Source organism: Rhinolophus sinicus, linkage group LG02 (assembly GCF_036562045.2).
Source record: "Rhinolophus sinicus isolate RSC01 linkage group LG02, ASM3656204v1, whole genome shotgun sequence".
NCBI classification, from domain to species: Eukaryota; Metazoa; Chordata; class Mammalia; order Chiroptera; family Rhinolophidae; genus Rhinolophus; species Rhinolophus sinicus.
In genome coordinates this window covers 1,526,952-1,544,296 of record NC_133752.1, presented here as the reverse complement: position 1 = coordinate 1,544,296, position 17,345 = coordinate 1,526,952, and the positions used below count along the sequence as shown (strand labels likewise).

The following is a 17,345-nucleotide window of genomic DNA, read 5'->3' as shown; positions in this document are numbered from 1 at the left end:
TGACTTTCTGGTGGTTATGCTGTCAAAGTACATTGTGCTGCAGTCCCCAGAGGACGATGCTCAGAACAAACTGAGAAGGAGTATCTGCCTTGCCATAAAAGAAGCCTGAATTCTGTGCTCTCTTAAAATGGATTTGAGGCACCATTATGTCTCCCATCCTCTCGGTTGGTGCCTTCTCGACCAGTATGTCTTTCCTTATTCAAAGAAGAAAAAAAAAGAATCTGAGAGGATCTGGATGGTGGGTCCTCTAGTTCCCCTAAAGATCGGTGCTTCCTACGGAAGTAGACAGTCCTAAAGGGACTCAAGCACCATCTCTTATGTTGAAAGTAAACTGACACCTTAAGATGCTTAACCACAGAGTTGGGAGGACTATGGGTGGAACTGGGCCCTTGCTAACGCTCCAGTCTTGACTTCCTGTTGAATGGTAACCATGGCAGGGGGTGGGGTGGGGGGTGGGGTGGGAGGTGGGAATGCGAATAAAGGGAGAAGCTATGTTAGGCTGTTCTATTCTTCCCATGTGGGTGGCCGGTAGGCAAGACCAGCCAGCGAGTGTGCACGCACTCTTTGGTTCTGTTTTTTTCTTTTCCCGAATAAACCATTTTCCTTTTGGTGGATTATCTGGAGAATTATTTGGCCAGTAGACAGTATCTCTCTCTCCCTGCTTGAACCTCCCTATTCAACTAACTGGATTAACGTTATCATCTGCGAATGAGGTTGGCCTGTTAACTAGAATATTCTTAACTCTTGGAAAGCATGGCTTAACCACAATGTTCTCGCTAAGCTGCAAACGTGTATAGCTGTAACAGATAAAAATATCTCTGCACACAGCTTTGATTTATTAAAAAGAGTGGGAGTAGTTAGTAAACAGGGCTTTCTATTGCCTTTCTGTGTCTTTCCCTCTTAAGTCTGCTTCTCCCTAGTCTATATGCTGGAAAAGGGAAGGAAAGGAAAATGCACAGAGAGCAAACCTATGTACCTCAGTGTTCCAGTTCTCTCACCCCGGCCCCACAACTACACCTGCAGTTTAGTAAGACTGTTATCACTACTGCTGTTGTTTCAACAGAAGAGAAAAAACGAGTTCAGAGAAGCTCACCACCTGAATCCAGGGCCACATACTTTGAGAGGCACAACTGTCCTGACACGAGAACCCTAATACCCAGCACTCTACCAATCGCTGAAAACTGACTCACTCCAGTGAGACTCAAACTCCTAATGCACTTGCATTTTGACAGCTTTACTGATACAAATTCACGTATCATAAAATTCACCCAGTTAAAGGGTACAAATCCGTGGTATTTAGTATATTCAGAGAGATGTGCAACCATCATCACGATCTAATTTTATAACATTTTCAACACCTAACACATTAGGAGTCACTCCCCACTCCCATCCTTCCCCTCCAGCCTTTTACTGGCTGTTTTCACTTAGTGTAACATTTTCCAAGTTCATCCATGTGTACAGTATGCATGAGTACTTCATTCTTTATCATTGCCAAATAACGTCATTGTATGGATACACTACATTCGCTTATCCATTTGTCAGTTGATGGACATTTGGGTGTTTCCACTTTTCACCTAGACAAATAATTCTGCTGAGAATATTCACATACAAGGACGTACATTTTCATTCAGCATCTGCATTTCAAAGTGTTTTCACAACATTCTCTCCTTTGCATCTTACAGCTGTTTCACTTGGTGATGGAGAAAACGGAAGCTGAGAGCAGGTAAGTGACCTTATCACCTCCTGCTGGGTAGCCTGAGTGAACCCCCACCTCCGGCTGAAGACCTGCTCAGTCCCAACCCCACACTGCTTTGTCTCCTCTGCAAGGAATCTCAAGTATAGCGTGCCGATGAGGAAACAGATTTTTAGGTCACGAGCTCCCTAAATCATTCTTAGCAAGTCAGTCCATAAGGCGAATTTCAATGATGCCTCTCAGAGTAAGACTCGGAGCAGCGACGTGTCCTGATGGATACTCCAAAGGCCCCTCCCCAGCAACAGCGTCCTTCTCCCCGTGGAAGCATTAAAGCTGCTACTCCAGGGTGCTGCACCTGCAGTCAACATCTGCGCCGTCCCTGAGGGCAGGCCAGTCCTTGTAGAAGCCGGCAGGTGTCTGGGGGCTCCATCGCCTAACCCCAGCCCGGCTCCCAGGCTGCTCCCAGGCCGCCAGAGCTTCCAGGGAATTTCTTCTGGTGTAAATGACAGTATTGGGGGCGTATATACTGCTACGATCAACTGTATAATTTCCCAACCTCCTGAAATAGTTCCTAGGCTTATAAAATCTCTGCTAGTAAAATTCAGAAATGTGGTTAATAATTAATATTAATAATATCTAACAGCCCTTTACTGACAGCCTAGTGGGTGCCTTCTATCCTTAATTCATTTAATCCTCACAATAACTATGCAAGATAGGTACTATTATTACCTCTGTGTTACACCCCAACACTTTCTTATATGGGGAAAACACACAGTTGGTGGGATATGGAAATTGGTACAACTTCTTAGGACGGTATCTGGAAACAGCTATGAGAACTAGAAGCACAAATATCCTGGAGTAGGCGATTTCACTTCTGAGATTGTATCTACAGATACATATACTTCATCGTGCCCAAGATGGAGACGCAAGAAGATTAAGCCTTTATAACAGAACAGACCTGGAAACAAACATTCATCACTACAGTTGTGACCAATGAGTGGACCTGGAAAATGAAATAGCTGAGACTGCTGACGAAGGTAAGATGTACTATGTGTGCTGACAGCGAGCATCTCCAGTACTAGGGGACCAGGACGAGTAACCGTACACAGGACAACTTTGTAAGGCCTGTATGAGTAACACCACGATCCTGGCTGTGCTCTCCCGCAGGGCACTTCACCTGTCTTACAGCTTCCTCACCTGCAGAGTGGGGTAACGACACTTCCCACACAGTGCTCCATCAAAATTACCTGCGGCTATTACTGTAATTTAATGATCATATAATTATGATACTAACAACAATAATTTTGTTGTTATTAGGCGAGACCCACAAAAAAGAAAACCCGTTACAAACCTGTACCACCCAGTGCCGGGCAGGCGCTACAGAAGCAAACTCCATCCTCTCTGCCTCCTTATCCAGCTCACAGCCCAGGAGGGTTTTCTTTTCCAGACGCCTCGCCTACAAGGTCTGCCCCTCAGCACCTGCCACCCACGGGCAACAAGAAACGGTTTGCAGTGAGAGTCTGCACTGCCCAGATGCTCTCCCCCACAGGCACACAGTTTTGATCTCTGGGCACATGTCACCTTCGTAGAGAAGCCCACCTCACTCCCCCATCTAAACCAGATCCATGCCGCCATCGATCTCTAGTCACTTATCCTGCCTCCATGGTCTCCACAGCAGTTACTACCACCTGACACTACAGTAGCAGTTTTTATTACCTATCTCCCATTCTAGAACATAGCTTTCCAAGAGAAGGGGGACTGTGTCTCTCTCCCTGCTCTGGCCACTGTGCCTAAAACAGTACGCAGCAGATTATAGGTGCTCTGTAAATATATATGAAGAGATGGAACTGATACTCAAGTTAATAAAAGCTATAGAATAGAAAATATGCTTGCAAAATATTTTTTAAATTACTGTTGTCATTTCTCCTGGCAGAGTACAGTCCCAAGATACTGTTCAGCTCAATGTTCCAGTAATTGTCCTATAGAGTCTAGTCCTACTGTATTTAAAATGCCATTTTTTCCTATGTAGCATAAGCTCATAAAAAGCCTTGTCAAAATATGCTCAACACTTTTAAACTAACAGGTATAATACACAATGTTATACACTGGTCATTACAATTGTTTAATAAGGTACTTCGGGAAGAAATAAAGCTCAAAGGGCAAACTGCATTAACTTGTTCTCCTTCATTCCTTCCAACTCAAAGTTTCCTGCACGTAGAAGCTCAGAACAAGCATTAACTATTAAACAGTTTTGTTAAAGTTTAATATCATGCTATGTTAAGATTCCTAACTATTTTAAGGGTCCATGTGACAGCTAGCAGGCACCAAACAAACCAAGGGGGGTTAGCATGTTTAATTAATTACTAATCAAATCTTAGACTCAGTTTTTAAAACCTTAGAAGACAGGAAATTCAAAAAGGACATCTCTTCTACTTGCCAAAATAACCTGCCAAAGCATGGAGAAAACAAAACAATATATAGGATTCACAGGTAAATGGGGATTTTTTATTAACTTAGACTCTCAAGGAGGATAGGAATTTATATAAAAAAATGTTGCCATTCACCATCTCCAAACATTAAAAATTTTAAAGTCTGTTGCTAATGTAACAGAACAAAGTTCAAAAATATTTATAGGGGGGTGGCTGGATGGCTCAGTTGGTTAGAGCGTGACCTCTGCACAACAGGGTTACTAGTTCGATTCCCACAGGGGCCAGTGAGCTGCGCCCTCCACAACTAGACTGAAGACAACGAGCTGCCACTGAGCTTCTGGAGGGGCGGCCCGATGGCTCAGTTGGTTAGAGCACGAGCTCTCAACAACAAGGTTGCCGGCTCAATTCCTGCATAGGATGGTGGGCTGCGCTCCCTGCAACCAAGACTGAAACAGCAACTGGACTTGGAGCTGAGCTGCGCCCTCCACAACCAGGTTGAAGGACAACGACTTGACTTGGAGCTGATGGGCCCTGGAGAAACACACTGTTCCCCAATAAAAATAAAAACAAAAACACTCATGTATCTTCAGATATATAGATATAGATATATAGAATTTTTATAGGAATAAATAATTCAGAATCCAACAATGTAAAAGTTACAATGTCTAGCAACCAATAAAAAATTACCCAACAAGCAAAGAAGCAGGAAAACATGACCCATATTGAGGAGATAAATTAACCAAAATCAACCCAGAACTGAAAAAACAGTGAAAATTAGTGGCCAAGGTCATTAAAACAGTACAACTATATTCTACATGTTCAGAATCTTAGATGGAAGATACAAAAAAAGACACAAACTGAATGTCTAAAGATGAAGGCTACAATGTGTATAAAATGAAAAATTATACTGAACAAGATTAATGGTAGGTTACACTGCAGAAGATTAGTGAATGTACAGCAATAAAAACTATCCAAAACAAAACATACAGAGAACACACACATAAACACACATCAGTATATGCTGTGGGACAACTTTAAACAGTCTAACATGCATGGAATTGGAGTCCTCAAAGGAAAAGAAAGACATGGAGAAGGAACAGAAAAATTGTGAAAAATAATGACCAAATGTTCCCAAATTTGATGAACACTATAAACCTACAGAAGCAAGAAAGCAGCTCAATGAACCCTGAGCACAAGAAACATATAAAGTACTATACACAAAGACTTATCAAAATAATATTGCTCAAAACCAGGACAGAGTAAATCTTAAAAGCAGCCTGAGAAAAAGGACATGTTGTGTAGAGGAACAAAGGTAAGAAGGACAGCAGATTTCTTGCGGGAAATGATGCAAGCGAGACTGTGAAGCAGCATCTCATAAGTAAACATTAAAGATTTCAGCCCCAACGTTTTGAGCTCCAATCTTTTGGCAAATCTATATCTTGCGTAGCAGACTTCTATGGCTAAACAACTGCAAGCATTACATTTTCTCAAACACTATCTCATTTTGCTAGATTAGATATATTAAGCATCTGCTTTTTTAGTACTGTCTTTTACAACCAAAAGACGTGAGATAAATAATTGCTGGAGTGTTTTTAAGAGAAGTTATCAATTTAAATCCTGTGGATCTTTTTTAATCTCTCTTGATGTCAAATTTTGTAGTCTTCTTGTAAAATAAATCCATCTTATTGTCCATAAAATTAAGAGAAGTTAATGCACCATTGGTAATGGTTCCTCTCTCCTTTTATGCCAAGTCTATTCTAAATATGTGATAATAAATCACACAGTTGAGCAGCACCTATCACTTATAAAGTACCTTTTCATTAATCTTCATATAAACTCTCTGAAGTGGATGAAGAAGGTATTATCACACCCACTGTTACAGAAGGGGAAACTGAAGTTCAGAAAAAGGGAAGTGATTTGCCCAAGGATATGAGGTAGAGGAAGTGGTGATTTTGATGAAAGTAAGAAAGAGGCTTGCCATTTCTTAGGTACTTCCTCTGGCCAGATATTATGCTATTAATTTGGTCAGGTGTAACCTAGTCTTTCTAACTCCAAGTAGCTCTTTCTATTAAACCACAACAGAAATATATTAAACTAAAGGAAAAATATAAAATATAAAAATTTATTCTGGAATAGAACTAGAAGGAAGTTGAAAAGTCTACTCAAAAGAAAGTAAATGCCAGCCGGTGGCTCAGGTGGTTAGAGCTCCATGCGCCTAACTCCGAAGGCTGACGGTTCGAGTCCCACATGGGCCAGTGGGCTCTCAACCACAAGGATGCCAGTTCGGTACCTTGAGTCCCGCAAGGGATGGTGGGCTCTGCCCCCTGCAACTAGGATTGAGCACGGCACCTTGAGCTGAGCTGCCTCCCAGATGGCTCAGTTGGTTGGAGCGTGTCCTCTCAACCACGAGGTTGCCGGTTCGACTCCCGCAAGGGATGGTGGGCTGTGCCCCCTGCAACTAACAACAGCAACTGGACCTGGACGTGGAGCTGAGCTGCATCCCCCATAACTAAGACTGAAAGAACAACTTGAAGCTGAACGGCACCCTTCACAACTAAGATTGAAAGGACAACAACTTAACTTGGAAAAAAGTCCTGGACGTACACCCTGTTCCCCTTCCCCAATTAAAAAAAAAAAAAAAGAAAAGAAAAAAAAGGAAGTAAAGCGGGTTTCTTAATGAGTAGAAAGAATAGTCTTTATTTCATTTATTATAATGCACAAGTCCCCCAACAATCGCCTACAACCAATACAATGTAATGTTTCAGGAACAGTATTTCTTCTATAGTTCCTTAACAGAGACCAAAGCATGACGCAACCAAAGAAAGTCCACGGGCAGACAAACAGTTCAGTCCAGGAGGCAGATGTCTAATTTGATCTAATGATAAAATTTAGACTCTTTGGGCAGAAATCAGCAAATGCCACCCCTCCCCAGCCAATCCAGCCCACTGCCTGTTTTAAAAGGGCCACAAGCTAAAACTGGTTTTTAAAGGTTGAAAAAAAGAATAATATATGAAACATAAATAATAATATGATAGACATGAAAATCAATTCAAACTTCAGCATCCATAAAAAACATTTTATTGGAACAGTCATGCTCATTCCTTTACATATCGTCTGATAACTGCTTTCATGCAACAGCAGAGCTAAGCAGTTGCAATAAAGATCATACAGCCCTCAAAGCCTACAGTATTTGTTATCTGGCCCTTTACACAAAGTTTGACTAAGCTTTTAAAAAATTAACTCAAGATCACTAATGCAACAAATATTTCTTACGGACCTGCCCTGTGCTGGGCGGTATACGAGACTCGAGCAATACAGCCATGTACAAGGCACAGCTCCTGCTGCCTGGGGAAGACTAGTACCAGCAGCTATAAACAAGTGCCGAAAGTCAGGACTAAGTATACAGAAGGAAGGCACAGTCTGGTGGTAAGAAAATCGCTCTGGGGCCCAACATCCTTGGTTTGAATACTAGCGACACCACTTCTCTGTGTGCGACCTTGGCAATCACTTAAACTCTTTTTTTTCATCTTAAAAAAAAAAAAAAAGATAATAGTATCTACTTAATAGGATTGTTTTAAGATTAAATGAGAAAATACATAAAAGCACAATGCCTAAGCACATAGCAAGTATATAAAAAGATGAAAATTCAAGTTTATAAACTGGATTTTAGAAATTCTCTGTTGCCAATTAAAAGTATATTCCTATTATTCAACACTCTTTTAAACAGAGGGACCAATCTCAAAGGAAAGTCCAGAGGCATGTAACCATGACACTTGCACCTAATGTGGAGAGTAATAGACCTTCAGAATGGTGGTCCTGGGTCCACTGCAACACCGGGGAAGTGAGGGGTCACTGTGCTAAACACGAGGCCGTAAAACAGTGGTTCTTAATCATGGGGCATTTGAATCACCTGGCCCAAGGCTGGACCCCTGTGTGTGTGTGTGTTTAAGCACTGCCCCAAAACATAACTACAAAAAATGTAGTCTAAAAAAAATTTCCATTTCTCCCTCACAAAACAACACATTTTCCTTTAGTCAGTGTACCAACCTTCAAGGGTAAGTTTAAATTCTACCTTCTTTATGTAGCCTTCCCTGAAGGTTTATGACCTTATGTTTTTAACTATCACTTTCCCAAGAGTGTGACAATCTCACAAAGACTGCTCTTAACTTGCTCATTCATTCCACAAGTATTTATTGGGCATCTACTGCAAGCCAGGTTACATGCTCAGAACACAGTGGGAAGCAAAACCAAGATGTTATAAAAGATAAAACTGGAGAAATGACAAGAGGTCAAACCTTGAAAGCCTTGTCCGGGAGCTCAGGATTTACGTGCCATGTAGAATCACTGAAAAGCTCTAAACAGGGAAGTGATATGGTCTAGTCATGTCACTCCATCTAGCAAAAATAGAGAGGGGCCACCTTACACAGTGGGTATAGTCTCTGCCTTTCTGGAGTATCATTTTTGTGGGGAAAAAAACAGAGTAAACAAATAAATAAACCATCAATATTGAAGGACACTAGCAGTATCTGAGTTAGGGAATAACAGAAACATACTGTAAGAAGGCAGTTCGGAAGGCCTCTTTAAGGGAGATTTAAGCGAATGCCTAGAAGATGAGGAGTGGCCATGCAGAGTGGTGTAAAAGCATTCATTCCAGGCAAAGGGATGAACGTGCAATTCCATAAATCAGAAAAGATCGAGGCAGGTCCCAGGAAAACTACTGTAAATACAGCATAAATGAGCAAATGGAAGAATTAGAAAGTGAGCTTGGAAATCATGGTAAGAGGTTTGGATTTTGTTCTAAGTATAATGGGAAGTCACTGGGTTTTTTTGTTTTTGTAAAATTTGTGAAATTACTTATTTTATTCTGAGTATATAAGGTTATACAGTGAAAAGTAAGTCTCCCTCCCACTCCTGTCCAACAGCCACACAGTTCCCTAGAGGCAACCACTTTATCAGTCTTTGAAGGGTTTCAGCAAGACAGAACACGACCTAATTTATATTTTATGTAAATCACCCTAGCTGACAGGTGGAGAACAGGTGGAAAGAAAGGACTCAGGGAGGCCAGCTCGAGGCTGCTGTGGAAGTCCAAGGGAGGTATGATGGCTGCTGGGACCCGGCAATGAGAGTGGAGACGGAATAGTAGGACAGATTCAGGATGTATTCTGAAGGTAGAATTGACAAAACTGATGTCAGCAAGGCAGCATTAATGACGACAACGACAGGCACTGCTTGTCACACACTTAGAATCTACACATCTCAATTTAAAGCTTAAATACTCAGAGTTCAGCGAATATGTAGACAAATAATGAGAGAACAATGCGTCACAACGGAAAAATCAGATTACTACAATGTGATGTTAACAATTTGATTAATAATAACGAACTTACTGTGTCAATATGAATTAGATGATTTTTGTCTCAGAAATGGCATTTCTGAAATCAACCCAAATCTGTAGTTCTGTAGTTGAGGGGCTGAAATGGCAGCTGTTTAAAAAAAAGTAAAACTGAAGTCTTGAACACCGGTAGCTGTTCGCCACCACATAGCAGAGAAAGCTAGTTTTCTCAACAGAACAGAATTTTGGAGTATGACAGCCCACCTATGTGAAGTGTTGCCTTCCATTCTGGTAACATGTACCAGAAAATTTTCACCAAATCATTGAATAAGAAATGCCATTAATAGACAAGATTTTTGTATTGAATGTTCATTAAAAAGCAGTCGTATCTTCTTGAATAAAGTATGGGACAAACACATGAAGGAGCACTATGCAACTGAAAGAAAGAATGAGAAATATGTCTGTGTTATATATACATGGTATGAATGCCAAATGTCAAGTGAAAAAAACATGGTGAAATTAGGAAAATGCAAATCATAACTACAATGAGATACTACCTCACACCCAGTAGGATGGCTACCATCAAAAAAATAGAAAACAACAAGTGTTGATGAAGATGTGAAGAAATTAGAACCCTGGCACTCTCTTGGTGGGAATGTAAAAATGGCACAGCCACTATAGAAAACAGTACGGCAGTTACTCAAAATGTTTAAAATTGAATTATCATATGATCCAGCAATTCCACTGGAGTACATACCCCAAAGAACTTAAAGTAGGATCTCAAGGAGGTATTGTACACCCGTGTTCACAGCGGCATAGTCACAATAGCTGAAACATGGAAGTTTCCATCAGCAGATGAACAGATAAGCAAAATGTAGTATATACATCCATACAATGGAATATTATTCAGCCACAGAAAGGAAGGAAATCCTGACATATGCTACAACATGGATGGACCTTGAGGACATTATGCAAAGTGAAGTAAACCAGTCACAAAAAGTACTGTATGAGGGAGCGCGGCTCAGGCCGTTGGAGCGCCGTGCTCCTAACACCGCGGTTGTCGGTTTGATTCCCACATGGGCCAGTGAGCTGCACCCTCTACAGCTAAGATTGTGAGCAACGGCTTGACCTGGAGCTGGGCTGCCATGAGCAGAGGGAGGTTGGCGTAAGCTGCGGTGAGCTGTGCGGGCTGCTGTGGGCTACCGTGAGCAGCCAGCAGCCGGTGTGAATGGCCAGCAGCTGGTGAGAGCTGGTGAGAGCTGCTGGGAGCTGCTGTGAGCTGCCGTGAGCGGCTGAACTACAGTCGGCGACCGACTGCCTCAGCCGGGGGAGCACAGGGCTCATAATACCAGCACCAGCCAGGGAGCTGCGTCCTACACAACTAGACTGAGAAACAACGGCTTAAACCGGAGTTGGGAGGGAGGGGGAATGATATAAAAAAAAAAAAAAAAAAAAAAGTACTGTATGAAGTTCTCAGAGTCGTCAGAATCACAGAGACAGAAGGTAGAATTGTGGTTTCCAGGGGCTGGGAGGAGTGAACAGGGAGTTACTGCTTAATAAGTATATAGAGTTTCAGTTTTACAAGAAAAGAGTTGAGGATGGATGGGTTATGCGAATGGATGGTGGTGATGGTTGCACAACAATGTCAAAGAATTTAATACCACTGAACTGAACGCCTCCAAATGGTTAAGATGTTAAATTTTATGTGTATTTTACACAACAAAAAAATTTTTTTTTAAAAAGACATGGTAGGAAAACACAGATAGCACACTACTATCTATCTAATAAAAAGGTAGTATGAATATAGAACCATAAAATTAAAAACTGAAAAGGTTAGGCATCCTACTGACTGGGAGAAAATATTTGCAAAACATCTGTCTTTTAAGTGATTAATATCCAAAATTAATAAAGAACTCATACAACTCAACAGCAAAAAACAACCCAATTAAAAAATGGGCAGAGGACCTGAGTAGACATCTTTCCAAAGAGGACATAGACACACAGGTAGCCAACAGTTACATAAAAGGTACTCAACATCACTAATCATCAGGGAAATGCAAATTAAACCACGAGATACCACCTCATACCTATTAGAATGGCTATTATAAAAAAAAGAGAAAGGAAGAAAGAGGGAGGAAAACAGTGTTGGTGAGGCTGTGTGGAGAAAAGCGAACCCTCATGCACTGTTGGTGAGAATGTAAATTGGTGCAGCCACTATGGAAAACAGTATGGAGGTTCCTCAAAAAAATAAAAGTAGAACTATCATTTAATCCAGCAATTCCACTCCTGGGTATTTATCCAAAGAAAATGAAAACACGAACTCAAAAAAATGTATGCACCCCCATGTTCACTGAAGAATTAGTAACAACAGCCATTATCAAAGCAACCTAAGTGTCCACTTAAGGATGAATGGATAAAGAAAATGTGTTTTATATATATATTAACTATATATATATATATTATATATATATATATATATATATATATATACTATTGAATATTATTCAGCCAAAGAAAAAGAGGAAATCCTGCCATTTGAGCCATGGATGAACCTTAAGAGCATTATGCTAACTGAAATAAGTCAGACTGAGAAAGACAAATATCATATGATCTCACTTACATGTGGAATCTCAAAAACAAAAACAAAAACTGAACTCATGGATACATAGAACAGCTTGGTGGTTGGGAGAGGTATAAAGAAGCAAGACTTCTTTGTATATACCTTGTTTTAAATGTTTGATTTTGAAAGTCTTTGAATGTTTTACATAATTATAAAACAAAATTAAATTTTAAATAAGCAATCTCTAAACAATGAAAGTAAAATAAACAGAAGAACCAACGTATACATCCAGCAAAACTCAATCTAAGTGACTTCAAAACAAAATAATTTGACTACGTAAGAAGTATGCAAAAAAGACCTCTTACAGTTTTTATTTGTTGGTGGTAGTATTGGTATTATTCTCCTAAGACTGAGATGTGTACAGTGAAGGATAAAACCATGCGTAATTAGAATCAAGATGTTTGCCTTAGAAGAAAAAAAGATACCAGTATAAGATCAAGGTTAAACAGAACTCTGTCTTCTTGGGGCAGCCAGTTAGCTCAGTTGGTTGGAGCACGGTGCTCTTAACAACAAGGTACTACTTGACTTGGAGCTGATGGGTCCTGGAAAAACACACTTAAATAAATAAAAGTTCAAAAACTCTGTCTTCTTGCTTTACAACTGGAAGTACCAGTAACCCATGATCTGTGCACTGAAAAGGCCTAGAACAATGATCAACCTAATAGCAATGAACAACCCCAGGGCCTACACTGTGGTCACTAAATACTATTTTTTCATTAAAAGAAACCAAGGTCCTTGAAGAAATGGATGATTCTAGGGCTAGGACAGAGAACGCCCAAGATGAGCCTGGTGCGACGTATCATACCAGAAAGAAGATGAATCAAAGACTATTCAGAGTTGTGTCTAAAGGATTTAGGAGTCAATTTAAACAGATGGGACAAAGATGGGACAATCTGAGCATCAATAAGGATAATATCTACAATGGATTGAACCATATCAAATATGTTTAAATCCATGAGTTCACAATGATACAAAGACATATACGCGTACTGGCTACTTCTGAAGGATGCCAACTCATTATTTTGAAAATAATGGAGAGAAATTAAGCGTTTATCCTGCCTTCCCTAAAATTGCTGTAAGTCAGGGTAACAAAATAATGGAAGAGCGGAAACTTCTCTTACAGATATATTCTAGCTAACAAATAATGGTTATAGAATTAAAATGTCAACATTTTCAAAGCCTAACGAAATGACTAAGCATGAGCACCAACGGCTGCTAACAACTATTAATCCTAATCTGCCTACTCACCTATAAAGTCTTCTTGCCAAAAATAAACCTGAATCTGATTAGACCTTTAGATCTAGATTAAATTTACAGTAAATTCTGTGCAGTTAAACTACAATACAGAATAAAATCCAAACTGTGTTAACTCCACAGGACAAACCATCAAGTTTCAGCAACAAATTAACTACAAGAGACAACAGAAGACGGAAGGGGGACCTACAGATTAAAACAAATCACAATGTATGAACAGCATTTGGATCCTGACTCAACCTGTTTAAAAAAGAAAATGAGATAATCAAGAAAATTTTAACACTAGATGGATATTTGAAGGTAATAAGGAATTTTGTGATAACGGTATTTGTGTTTATCTTTTTAAAAATATGTATGTAGATATACATGTTGAAATATTAACAGTTAAAATGATATGACATCTGGGTTTGGGGGTACAGATAAAGAAAATTAGCTATGAGTTAATAACTGTTGAAGCTGGATGAGGGTAAGTAGGGGCTTATTATACTATTCTCCACGTGTGTGAGAGATGCATTAAAGGTGTAAAAATAAAGTCAATTTAAACTCTAAGTTTCACATAATAAACATGTATTTTTAAAATTAACTGTCAAACTATTAAAAAGCTGAGACAATGGAGAAAATTTTAAAACTAGTTAGGTATTTTTTCAGGTATGTTATAAAGTATATCAGTATTTACTTTTCTGATTCAATACAAGGGCTACTTGAAATAACTAACTAAAAAGTAATAACCAGCTAAACAGCTTTTACAGTAAAATGAATTAACACCAAACAAAATCAGTATCAGATAACATCAAAGAGTTAAAGGAGAAAGTGGTCATCCCTGTAAACTATATTTTAAAAAGGAAACTATCCCACCTTTTGGACATGGAGTGGAACTTAGATTCATGTCATTCAGCGAGCCTCTGTAATTAAAACCTAAACATACGACAAGCACCAAAACAAATCACACCATCTGTCCTGCTGTAAACCACATCAAAACTATCAAAAGCAGCTCAGACTGCCAAAATCATCCACTTCCTTCAAAAACAACTTTACTATTGCAGTTTTCCCCATAGTCAGAATCAAAGGGGTATATTAAGATTTTGGATTTTAAAAAATAATTTACATTTGCCCATTAATTAAAGACTCCGATTTTTACACACCCACCCTCATACAATTCACCCTGTGCCTGACAGACTCTCCCTTTTTGGTGCCAGCTGAACTCCCACTCATCCGCTCCTCCCCCTTTTCACTGGGGGACATTTCAGCCGCCTATTTCCTACCCCCATTAAGATTTCAATCAATTTTTCACATGCAAAAAAAATCTTTCTGTAATAACTTACCAGCACTGTACTCAGCTACCAGCTATGTTTTTGGTCCTTGGGGATATGACAATTGCTTTATGTCATTTAGGCGTAAAATCATATGGTCACACCACCAGCAGTTTCAGATTAACCAAAATATTTACCTCAAGGTAGGCGAGCATGAAGTGAACACAAAGTATCTTGAGCCATGAATTACAAAAATAAAAGTTAAAGGCAGAGAAAATGAAGACGTAATGTTTAAGAAACGAAACCCTCAGATTGGCCTTAAACAGCCCGGTCTTTTGCTCAGCTTCCTTCACTTCTGACTTAAGCGTCTTCATCTCGCCTGTCACTTTCACCTGATCTCAGAGGCCCTCGGACACCTCCCAGAAAACGAAAAAGAAAGGAGAGAAAGGGGCGAAGATGGCCAACAGCTCCCTCTAATAAAGTTCCAGAAGAACCTTATTACCATCTGTGTGCAGATTTGGCTTTTCTCTCTTGGCAGAAGCTGTCGTTTAAAAAAAAAAAAAGAGGGCCGACAGGCAGGGTCCGGATGCCCGCGTCCGTCTGCCTGTGCACACGAACCCTCCAGCGGGCAGCGCTCCGGGCCACGGAAGGGGCCGTCACGAGCGCCGCGCCGGCCCAGCCTGCGGTCCGGCGCCTCCGGTCCTCACGGACCCCCGCAGCCCAGCAACGAGCTGCCCAGGCGCCCCCACAAAGAAGCCCATGTGGCAAAGGGTTCTGCGGAGCGTCGGCTCCTTTGCACCCGGTCAAGTCCGACGGCCGCCCGGCGAGGACCCTTCCCAGGGCGGCCCCCGCAACCCCGCTCCGGCCTCGAGACCCGCCAGAGCCCCCGCCCAGCGGCCCCGCCCGCTCGAGAGGCTGCAGGCCCCGCGGCCCAGCTAGGAGCCCCTGGGCCGACGGCCGCGCCCCGGACCCCACCGCCGCCCCCGTCGCGCGGGCCTCACCTCAGGGGTGAATTGCAAGCAGCGCGCGGGTTCCCAGGTCCAAGTGCGGCCGCCTCCCGTCGCCTCTAGCTCCGGCTCGGGCTCCGGCTCCGCCCCTGTCCGCTGCGCTCACCGACCCGCAGCTCCCGCCCGCCCGGCCTCTCCGCCCCCTCAGCCTTCGGCACTGCCCTGGCCTCCGGAGCTGGGTGCGGCCTGCGGCGCTGCAGCCCAACAACGCGTCACTCCATAGGCCCAGCCCACGCCGCGCAGCCCAGCAACGCGCCCTACGATTGGCTGGTCGCAGGGCGGCGGGCGCGGCGGGGGTTGGGCCTGGGGAAGGAGGGGCGGGGCGGTCGCCGCGGGGAACCGACTCCCTGTGGCCCCGCCCGCCTGCGAGGAGCCGGGGGTCCCGCGCGACAGGTGGGCTGGACGGCAGCGTGGGGACGGCGGGACACAGACCCACACGTCTCGTCGTTGAAGGAGGCCGGGTCATCTGTGCCAGCGCCGCCCGCTCTCCCGGAACCGCTCGTCCACTCCTCATTGTCGCTGGTCAGACTGGTGGAGCCTCCTGCGAGCCAGGTTCACGGAATGCGCAGGCGGGCATTCTAAACGGTCCCCTTCCAGGCCCTTGTCGGCCAGAGGGGGCCTCCGAGCCAGGTCAGCCCAGAACCCGGGCCGGACCTCTCCTGCCCTCCTCGCCCACTCCTCCCGCAGACCGACCCTGTCCCCGTGTGTCCGGCCCCGCGCTGGTCTGTCTAAAGCCCGGCGGGCGGGCTAGCGAGTCCGCAGGCAGAGTGTGGGGCCAGGCTGGCAGGCAGGGCGGGGTCGGAACGGCAGGGCCTGTGCACCCTGATAAGGCTCCGTGACAGGGCGGCTGCCTGGTGCCCGCGGCCTGGCCTGTTGATGCTGGATGAACAAGCACCAGTCACCGTCTCAACCGGGCAATTGGGGAGGCCAGTTCACCTGCCCATAACCTGGAGGATAGCCTAGACACCAGCCCAGCACCTGCCGCCACCCTGTCCCTCCTATCGTCTCAACTGGCCCCCAAAAGGCCTGGAAGACAGACAGACAAGCAGAGCTTCTTGTTCCTTTCGTATTCATGGCAATCTGAGGCCCAGAGCTGGGCAGTGGACGAATCGTGAGGAGCCCAGGCCTCTCCGTTCCATCAGGGGCCTCTCTGGCTCTCTCCACAGAAGGGTCAGGGTATAGGCAATGGTTAACAGTGACCTCTGCTGTCGGGGCACATCTGGGCAAGACTCCCAGCTCTCTGTATCCCACTTCTGTACCCTGGCACCCAGCAAGGAGGCCTGGCCCACAAGAAGTCAGAGGGCTTGCTGAAGGAAAGAAGGGAGCGAGGGAGAAGTAGAAGACAATTGAAAGTGTTAAGCAGAGGCACAAAAGACACAAAAAAGACTAAATCATCACAGGGCTATAAAGCACAGCATAGGGCATGTAGTCAATATTGTAATAACTTTGTGGTGTCAGATGGGTACTAGACTTAATCAGGGTGATTATTTCAAAAGTTATATAAATGTCTAACCACTATTCTGTACACTTGAAACTAATATAATATTGTATGTCAACTAATTCAAAAATAAAATAAAAAAATTTAAAGACCAAGCAAACTTCTAAAGGTGAAAAACACAATGTCAGAAATGAAAAATACACTGGATGGGAGGAATAGCAGATTAGACACAGCAAAAGAAAAACTGGGGCCGGCGCAGTGGCTCAGGTGGTTGGAGCGCCATGCTCCTAACACCGAGGTCGCCGGTTTGATTCCCACATGG

At 43.0% G+C, this 17,345-nt stretch overlaps 1 protein-coding gene across 13 annotated transcripts in view; it reads right to left on the bottom strand.

Moving 5' to 3' along the window:
* Positions 1–15,821, bottom strand: part of ADD1 (adducin 1) — an 87,262-nt gene extending 71,441 nt beyond the window's left edge. For 4 of the 13 annotated variants that reach the window (XM_074320439.1, XM_074320445.1, XM_019711480.2 and 1 more), the window contains exon 1: positions 15,580–15,751. The gene's annotated coding sequence lies outside the window, so the exon portion shown is untranslated. Of the gene's footprint in view, positions 1–14,650; positions 15,529–15,579 lie in introns of those variants that run through there. The other 9 variants (XM_074320468.1, XM_074320471.1, XM_074320483.1 and 6 more) reach the window with 7 other exon arrangements.
* Between the last annotated feature and the right edge of the window lie 1,524 nt (positions 15,822–17,345).